We start from the raw sequence: 10007 nt of genomic DNA on the forward strand, positions 1-10007 counted from the left end.
TGAATCAAGAAGAGTCATCTGGTGCCTGTCAAACCTATTAGCTTGCTAATCACTCACCCGCTCTAAAGGAGCATTTATGTTCAGCTGTCCCAAAATGAAAAGCGGAGGGGATAAAAAAAAATAAATCTCTAACTGGAAAGCCAAAAGGTTTGAAACACTGCATTTAAAAAGAGCAGAGAGAGACTTTTTTTATAGCAGAAAAGCAACTCTTGTCAGAAGAGATTTAAGCAAAACCTAAAAGATACTGAATAAGCATAAAGGAGCCCTACAGCCAGGGTCCCAACTCACTCTAAAAGCAAAGAACAGTTTTCATGTAACTGTTGCTATGATCTTGAATTTCTGCAGATCCACAGCTTTCTTAAGCTTTCCAAGAACACAACTGTACAGGTTTAAGAAGTTCTTTTCCAAAATATGAATACACCTAGAGAGACTGTTAGCTGCAGAGTGTATCTTGGGACCTAACACAGATAGACCGATAGGTCTTATTACCTGGAGAATAACACCAGAAAATGATTTTAAATCCCAGGAATTGCTTTAGCAGGCCACAACTACAGTGCCTGGATGCTAATCAGCTCCCAATTAACGTCAAAGCACGCTGGACCCAACAAACACATTCAATACCACTTAGCAGCAGCTCTGCAAAGCAGAAATGCAGCAATCCCACACAGCAAGCACACCTACCCATATCCCTGCCACGCTGATGACAAAGATATTTATCCTGCTTTTTGCTACAAAATGCATTCTGGGCGGATTCCAGCTCCATTTTTAATAATAACGGGAGGACTTGGTAGTGGAGGACTCTTGATTACCCTCAGCGCTAAACGATGATACACCCACATTCAGCTACAAATAATTCTAGCTGCCTTAGTATTGTGTCTTGATTACCTGCTTTTTCACAACTGTCCTCTAAATGTAATTTTCCAGTAACTACTCAGTGAGGAAAGGCACCTCCTAAAACCGCAGGGACATTGCCTAACATCTAAATCTGAAGATTCTGCAAGACAGCAATACGCCTGCTAAAGAAAAACAAAATGGCAAGCACACATGCATGATAGGATTATTTGATTCAATACAATATAAATTAGGTCAGACTCCTCTATGGAGAATTCTGTGTCAAGAACTAGGTGGTCCACTAAATTTCTATTCATTTGCCTTCAGGCTTGGGGAATTGCAAAGACTCTCATGAAACTGATATTCTTCTACTCACAAGAGTAATCACTATTTGCTGGGGAAAAAGAAAAAAAAGTACTCAGTGCAGCTGCCTGAAATTAGCGGGAGACTTGAGCAACCTTTGTAAAACAAAAAGAGGAGCTAATAAACCTTTGCATATACATGCATGCACCCATTCACACAGAGATGCAAAAAATTCAACACAGGAAGAACTGTGAGAGTGCTTTTGTGTGCTCAGGTGTTTTTAATCTTATACATCCCTTGAAGAAAAGTAATATTTTATGGATCCTCACTAAACCAGCAACAGAATGACAGGAGAAGTGCTATCCACAGAAAGAGCAAATGATTTCAAACTGGAAACTGCCCCGAGCCTTGTCTGGGGCACTTCTCCTGTGCTTTTTAAAGCTTGCCATGGTCACCATGCTTTCTGATCCCACAAGCAACCTGAATAGATCTTCACACCTCTAAGGTGCCAGCACGAGTGTGCCAGCTACTTCATATATCCAAGCAGAGGACTAACTTGGAGCAAGACACAAGAGGTAGCCCTTCAGACATCCCACTGCTCCACAGCAGGCAGGTGGGTGAGGACACGCAGCTGAGCCCGAAGAGCTGCTCCTTGGCAGCCGCTTCCCCCATGGCTGGGATGTGACAGCCCACAGCACCTGCACGGCACACGGCTGGTCATCCCGGGTACCAGCTTCACCCCAACGCCTCCAGAAGCCACATACAGATTAAGAGATGGAAGCTTAAAGGTCTCTCTCTGATCTGGTGCTTCAAAACGGCATCTTGGGGCAAATCTGGAAACAGACTGCACAGACCCCACTGGAACCAGCGAGGTTCCTGCCACCAGAGTCTAGCAGGATTGGTGTGCACAAAAAATAAGAAGACAATGAAGAGCTTTCACTGCTGCTGTTTTTACACAAGTTCTTACAACGCTTGGTGCTTAAACAATAAAAAGCTCTTTCCAAGAAAAGAATGGGAAGTTTCCATACTTTACAGTTAAAACAAACGAGTGCTGCTTATACCTGCAACACTTGAAAATAGGATTAGATACACAGATGACTTTGCACACAATAACATGCCGGCTTTTCTCTAACTAACACTACCGGGTTTACTTACTTTTCCTAAGTAGGAACAATTCTGCTGCCTTTAAATAGAAACGGAACATTTAATCCACAGATTAAATTCTTAAACCTGGGCCATGAAATATAATTCTGTTGGAGCTAGACTGGGCAAAATCTACTATTATGTGTAAAGTACAGAGTTGCAGCTTCTCCATGTGTCAAGCCAAAGTATGAAAATGAAAATATTTAAATCTGATTAATTACTTGGTTTAGAATATATGCTTTTCATTCTACTGTATCAAAATACTCATAATAAAACACTGCTACTGATGAAGTCAAGCACTCCCTTACAAAGGCTGGCAAATTTGCAGAACAGCACTTGAGGTTTAGATTAGTAAAATCCTAATGAATATCTACTCTAATATCCATGTAATTGCATGGAATGCATTTGCAAGTGGTTCAATTAATAAAAAGAAGAAAAAAAATAAAGGAAGGAAGAAAAAAAGAATCTGGCACAACTAAAGTCCAAACTGTGATTTTCGCATTGGTTGAAGAGACTTAAGTGACAACTTGTAATAATGAAGATCTCAGTTTCTTCCCAAGAAAGGAAGAATCGCAGTAGAGTCTTCCAGCTCTTTCCCATGTCACAACACACTTGAGTCACACACTGTAAGTACCAATGTCAGCATATTCCATTACATCACTTTTGTCCCAGACACCAGAACTGTTTTCATATTTTATCCAATGATTGCGTTACCAGAAATGCCTGCCTCATCCTGCATGCTGTATGCAGAGCTGGGTGCCCAGCACAGGCTCCTGAAACACTCACTTGGATCTAATTATGTAAAGGTTTCTGCTGCTGCGCTGTATGGCTTCACCACTCCTTTTGAGAGCTAGCACCTGACCTACCACAGCTCATTTTCCCACCTATAAAAACAGGACAGTATAGGACTTATTTTATCTCAAAAAATCCAGTGTGCTTTAAAGGTAGAACTAACAGTATACGAATGAGGCCACAGAAGGGCCGGTGGCAAGCAGTGCTGAAATAACACCAACTAGCACAGGACATATGAGAGCAAGTAACAGCCTATTTTTATTCCTAATAATTGGCTGATGAAATCTACTGTGATCCAGAAACTGATTAATTTTGCAAGAATGCTTGGGTAGTGTTTGTAAAAATCAAGTCATTACCTTGACTAAACATTGACTTGCACAGTTAACTTTAACCATCAAGACCTTGACTAAATATTGACTGGGAAAGTTTATTTGAACTATAAAGTCTAGAAAATCTTGGTCCTCTTTACTGGTATTTGCTATCACTTTGAAATGTAAACACAACTGTAAAAATAGAAGTTCTCCCACCTAACCACTATTTAACCAAGTAGCTTGGCTATTCTTAAATTCAATACAAACATCTTGCAAAATTTGAAATTCAAAGTGTTTAAAAGCAAACAGACCTGTCAGAACCGAGGATGAGATGGTAAGGTCAACCTTCCTGCATTCTGCATCAAGACTGGGTCTTTCAATAGAACAGAAAAAGAATCACAAGGTTCATGGTTTAAAATTATTTTGATATGTTTATATAGGGGTCTTCCAACATATCGTCAGAAACAGTGCTTTGCCCACTGAACAAAGCAGGCTGACCACCAGAACAATACGTTTGTCTCTACTTCTGAAGCCCTAGCACCAGCTACTTCAAGTCAACATCCTCCACTGCTGCTGTCACTTCATCATGTGAGGCCATGGGTCAAAGGACATACACAGACAGGGTCTTTCACTAGCTGAACTAAAAAAAAAAAAGAAAAAAATTCAATTTCAATCCTCCTAAGATGAAACCACTGATGTGTGCAGTCACTGAAGTCCCAAAGGTAATCCTACAAGAAAACATGATGGTGTCCTCCATCACTGTGCTGAGACACTGTTAAAGTGCAGCAAAACCGCCTGTGAGGTATAGTCCAAGATCAGCAGCTATATCAGAGCACTCCAAGCAATAAATACGAACTTCTCAACCAATGTGAATAGTGCATTTTAAATGTGTAATGAAACAAAGTGGTGATGACAAGGGGGCATGGAATTGTGTGTTTTGGGATGGTGTTATGAAAGTGGCTCAGAAATAAACAATGACTGTGAATCCAGCACTAATTCCATCTACAATTCCACTTCAGGAGTTTGAAAGCACATTTTAGCTTAGTGTCTTAATTCCTTTCTACATTTATCATCTGACTTTAGCACACTTGATGAAAATTACCTTAGGAGCAAAAATAAAAGATGCAAACCTCTGATACCAATGGAAATATCAAACCAACTGGTGAAAACTTCCACTCCCATTTTTATTTTTGAGGCGAGTAGTAAGGAACAGATTGATACCGGCACCACGGGGGGTGGGGATGGAGAAGGAACGAACAATAAACAATACAATTGTCAGTAGTTTACCACAGCGCTGTGTCTTGCAACGGAAACATACTGTGAAACAGCTTGCAAGACAAGCTTCATCAACGATAAGTAATTTTTATTCCGTTTGAGTGGCTGAAAACAATAAACATGATTAAACGATTCAGACATGCATTCGGAATTTAGACAAATGGCAAAGCGTCCCAAGGACTTCGCTTTTAAAACTACTTCGAGGAAAGACCTAAAAAATTAACTTCGCCGCGCCAAGAAAGCCGAAGTTGGCGGCGGAGCCGAAGGCTGCCCGTTCACCTGCATGCTTTGGGAGGCTGCGAACCAGGGCCGAGCTTTTTTGGGTGCTGCCCGGGCGAGCGCTGCCCGCAGCCCCCAGCCCCCTTTCCCCGGGCACCTCAGGGGACCACCGGGAGCCCCCCGGGCCGGGCAAATGCGGCTCCCGGCCCCCCCCTCGGGGGTAGCCGCCCCCAGCCCTCTGCCCCCTGGCTCCCCAACAGCATTTTTCAGCACCCCGCCGCCAGCCGGGCTCCCCGGGGAGGGTCTCTCCTCTCAGCGAGGCGCCCCCCGGCTCGTCAGGGCGAGCCCGGCCCCGCCGCCGGCCCCGCGGCTCCCGGCGCCATTTCCCCGCCGCTCCTCAGCGCGGCGTCTCCCGCCCCGGCTGCACCCTCACCGGGAAGGAGGCAGCGCGGCGCTGCCCGGCACAGCCCAGCCGCCCTGCCCGGGCTGCCCGCTGGCCCTGACAGGCTGCGGGAGCCGGGGAGCGGAGGGGAGACCCCCGGGACGAGCGGGGCACAGCAGCAACGGAGCCGCGGTCGGCGCTCCCCAGCTGGGGGGCGGCAGCGGCTCGAGGCTGAGGCAGCGCGCCCAGCCCGCAGCAACCCGCAGCAACCCACGGAGCAGCCCCGGGGAGCCCCTTATTTTTTTTTCTCCTTTTTTTTTTTTTTTTTTTCCGTATTTCCCCCTCCAGGGGACGGAGAGTCCGGGCTCGGCAGGGCTCAGCTGCGTGCGGCTGCTTCTGCCCCCGAGACTCGGCTGAAAGGGGGGTGGACCAAGGCGGCAAGTTGCCGCGACTTGAGGGAGATTTCAGCCTCTTCCCCTTCTCGACGCGGCGCGAACGGAAAAAATAATAATAATAATAATAAAAAACTTCCTCCGGAGACCCCCGCTCCCATCCCTATGCACCCCGTGCCTGCGAGGGGGTCCCCGGCAGCGGGCACCCCGCTCGCCCCCGACCGCCGAGGGGAGAAGGGATCCGGCGCCCTCACCTGCCCCAGCGAGCCCTCTCCTCCTGGCGTTCCTCTGCTCCCCATCGTGGGCGCAGCAGCTGCTGTTATTCCTTAGGATACACATGGCTCGTCCATGCTGAGAGCCGCCTTCCCGCGTCGCCTGCCCTCGCCGGCCCCCGCCAGCGCGGCGCTGAGGCCAGAGGGAGGGGAAAAGGGGAGGCGTGCGGCGGAGGAAAGCTGCTGATGAGGGTCGGTCTCCTCCTCCTCCTTCCCCTCCTCTCCTAGGGCCGGGGGTCTCGGTGCCGTTGGTGGGCAGGGAGAAGGGGGACGGCCGGAGCGGGGAGGAGGGAGCTCGCCCCCAACACGCCGCCTGCCCCGGAGCAGCCCCCGTCGCTCTGTCGGTCTGTCAGTCGGTCTGTCTGTCCCCTGCCCACGCGTGAAACCCGGCCGTGGAGCCTCCAACGCGGTCTCCCGGCCCTTCCTCGGGGCTCCCTATCCCCACAGCCCCGAGGATGGGCTGCCCCACGTTGCTCCCCATTGCCCCCCGAGGTGGGGTGGTGGCCCACGGCCCCCGTGGAGCTCCCGAGGCATGGGGGGGGGGGGGGGGGGGGGGGGCACAGCCGCCGTCACCCCCGCTGCTAACGTGGTGTTTTTCTCATGGCTTCTCTCAGTCACCCGTGAAAATTTAATGAGGCATTTAGGGCTGTTACCTTCAGAGTCAATGGAGGAAGCATATTTAGCCTAATGCACTTGCTGCCGAGCCAGTAGGTCTATTGCAGGCAGATCAGAAGTCATGGAGAGACTCTCCTTTCAACACAAAATTCACGACCCATTAAACTTATTCTGTGATAACAGCTTCTTTACAAACGGAGACCCATAGAAAACGGAGGCTGTCATGCACTTCCTGAAAGGATTTACATACAGAAGAGAAGTACATTCGTGAGGTTATTGCAATTTCACTAGTGTTACCTCCAATCAAGGCATAAAAGCAGCTGGGCTCTCGCTGAGGTAAATTACTAAAATAAAAGCATTTTGTGGCCGCCAGATAGATGCAATTCACCTGTGTGATGGTGCCTCCTCCAGCTGACCGGGAAGAGGGCCCCAGCATGGGGCACCAGGCCTGTCAGAAATCAGGAGCGAGATGTGGCACTGGGCACACCAAAACCCAGCTGCTGACCTCTGCTCCTTGAGACAGCAGTTGACGAGTGATCGCCAAGATGCTCACGAGGCAGAAAGATGTTGACAGGTTATTTTCCCTCTACCCGACAGGCAGGAGGGCAGAGAGCGCCCATCCAACAGTGGCTGGGCAAACAGATCGATTGAAAGAGTGTGCAGAGATCTGATAACGCTCTCAGATATTTTCCATTTCACCTTCCTCAATTATTCTTTGCATAGCACGTTAGGTACTAAGCATAAAAGATATAGTCATCTAATAACCTTTACGACGTAACAAAAATGCATTTCAAAAGTCATACCACATTTATAGAAGCAGTTGGTGGAATGAAGACCTGCTATAGAACTGTTTTCTTCAATTCCATTTATTACAGAAATGAAAGGTGGGATTATCAATTGAACCCATTTATTCTAATATGGTTAAAAAAAATGTAAGTCCTAGTAGTAAACTTAATTGCAGCAATATATATTTTCCATTGGAAAGGATTTTATCATCTCAAGATGACACAGTCCTGAAGAAAAAAAATCAAGCAATAGAAGACACCTTTCCATTAGGGAAAAATAGTATCCCCTAGATGACATTTGGCTATACTTGACTATAAGTATTAAGTCCAATAAAATGTTTGTGATCCTCTGTTCTCAAAAGGCATATTGAACTGCTCTACGCCTTTGGCCGTTACACGGTAAAATGAAGTTGCATTTACCATGTTGCTGACCTCCCCAAAGTGCCACTTTTTACAGGAAGGGTGCTGGTTGTTGACTAACAAGAGAAGGAACTTTCAGTAAGTATAAACTCCATTCCCAGTTCTGAAATTTATGGATGCAAGTCACACTTGCTAACAGTATTTTTTAAATCTAAAAGTATGTACTAGCTCACAGCTTGTAATATGAATGCAAATGAACTTGTAATTATACTATGCAATTTCCTACTTAAAAAAAAAAAAAAAAACACCTATGAAAACAGAACAGACCTGAAGAGTAATATGAACCGCAGTTCTTCATTGTGCTTCTTCATTATGCAGGAGTTGCCATAAGCAACTTGCTCTGTTTTCACGTAAAATATTTTTAGGCCATAATTTTGCCATACAGATTCTCATAAGAGAGCATCTATACGGTCAGAGTTCTTCCTCTCAACTGAAAAACATGACCAAGAGGCAAAGGAGCAAGAAATTGGGTAGGTCTGCACAGTCTTCTTTTGTCTTCACCTGTGAAGTTTACTTAAACTCAGCATTCCTATATTCTCCTGTCTGACAATGTACTATACCATCACAGATGAAGTGATAAACCCCCAACTTTAGGCCAAAGATCTCATTTTCTGTAACCACTGACTATCTGCAAAAGGTAAAGGTAGGAACCTAAAAAAGTGGTTCTCTAAGCTATTTTCCAATGTGTTGAACAGTTTTCCTCTGCAGCACTCGGTCCCTTAGCACCTACTAAAATAACTGAAGGGAAAGTAGTATCACCTTCTTAGCTCTTGATTAGATTTGAGCTAACAGGGCAGTGATTGTAAGCTATATAATGTTCTGGTACATGTCTGAGGTAGAGATGAGTTCAATATTACTACCAAGAGCACTGTATACATTATTTAAAGAATTAGCTCAAAATAACCCTAAAATACCCACTATCATTACCTACACACCTGTCTTTTAAGTAATTTGTTTTATTACCCAATTTAGAGTAAGATCTGCAGTTGCCTGTAAGCCACCTTGCACCAAGAAAGAACACTTACCTGGTGGTGAGAATTTACAAGAGATCTTCCTAACCATGTTATCTGACTCCCTAGGAGAATGGTACTCAAATACCTTCCTGCTTTCATCTCCTATGTAAGTTAATCAGCATCAAGTAACTCTGATGGAGTTACGGAGCAAAGGATGGAGCTCGTTTCCTTCCAGAGCAGACAAAGAACATTTGCTGAAAGATGGGTCTCCAGAGCTTCCCTTCCTAAAATCTGCTCTGCTGGTGCAAACTTTTAGCATTCTTCCGGGCAAGAAGAAAGATTTCTTTTATTTAATCCACTGTGTTTTGTCCAGCTGCAAGCCTGTGTGTTTATCATGTGAAATGTTAAGATAGCATCCACACCATAAAACTAGTATCAGCCTGCATAATTGGTAAATCACTAGGCCATAAAACCTGTAAGGTTATTGTCAGTGCATGTGTGTAACAACCATTAGTATTAATGAGAATTGGACATTCTCTGAGATGAAAAACAGGTGCTATTTTCCTAAACTAATTCATATATCTTGAGTTGTGGTGATTACAAAGGGCTAACAAACAGTGCTACAGAGAAATTTTGAGATATGTTAGAGAAGGATCTCCAGGTTATGCTTTCAAAGAATTTAGGAATGAAGGGTATTTATTACACTTCACACTTCATAAAGTGTGATTCTTTCAGTGGGTACGGAAATATCTGACAAGAGAATCGGTCATTATTTCTGCTATTAGCATTTCCCTAAGATGCAGAACAATGTGCAGACCGTCCCGTGCCAATTGAGTTTTCAAAATGTCGGCTTACTCACCAAGCCACTCTTGGAATTTGCTGGTACATACTGTAGCCCACAGCAGGATCATCTTGATCACTCTGGAGATACTCTATGTGAATCGTTCCTGACACTATACTGGCTCCAGGTTAATAAGTTCATCTAAGGCCATTAGGCACTGACTGGAGATAATACCTGCTGGATTATCAGTAGGTATGGTAGCCCTCTTACCACTGTAGTCACACAGTTAGTTCCTTAGCCACGTAGCAGAGGATTTAATTGTGATTTGGTATTCATCCTGTATTTTCTCAAATGGAAAGAAACATAATTCTCTATTTCAGCTCTCTCATTCCACTAAAGAACTCCCATTAGAGCTATTTCCTTAAAGATACCTGCTTGGCTAATGGGTGGCTGAAGAGAGTATGTTGCTGAGCTACTCTTGTCCTTCAGAAAGGTCTATGTAGAAAAAAGGCAGTGCTCCTTCACAGAAAATG

At 45.2% G+C, this 10007-nt stretch overlaps 1 protein-coding gene across 23 annotated transcripts in view; it reads right to left on the reverse strand.

Moving 5' to 3' along the window:
* Positions 1–6537, reverse strand: part of DAB1 (DAB adaptor protein 1) — a 145629-nt gene extending 139092 nt beyond the window's left edge. For 9 of the 23 annotated variants that reach the window (XR_014587530.1, XM_083846682.1, XM_083846686.1 and 6 more), the window contains exon 1: positions 5903–6463. The gene's annotated coding sequence lies outside the window, so the exon portion shown is untranslated. Of the gene's footprint in view, positions 1–5902 lie in introns of all 23 variants that reach the window. The other 14 variants (XR_014587531.1, XR_014587532.1, XM_083846684.1 and 11 more) reach the window with 6 other exon arrangements.
* Positions 6538–10007: the final 3470 nt, after the last annotated feature.

The sequence above is a fragment of the Anser anser genome (assembly GCF_964211835.1).
Source record: "Anser anser genome assembly, chromosome: 8".
In the NCBI taxonomy this organism is placed as follows: Eukaryota; Metazoa; Chordata; class Aves; order Anseriformes; family Anatidae; genus Anser; species Anser anser.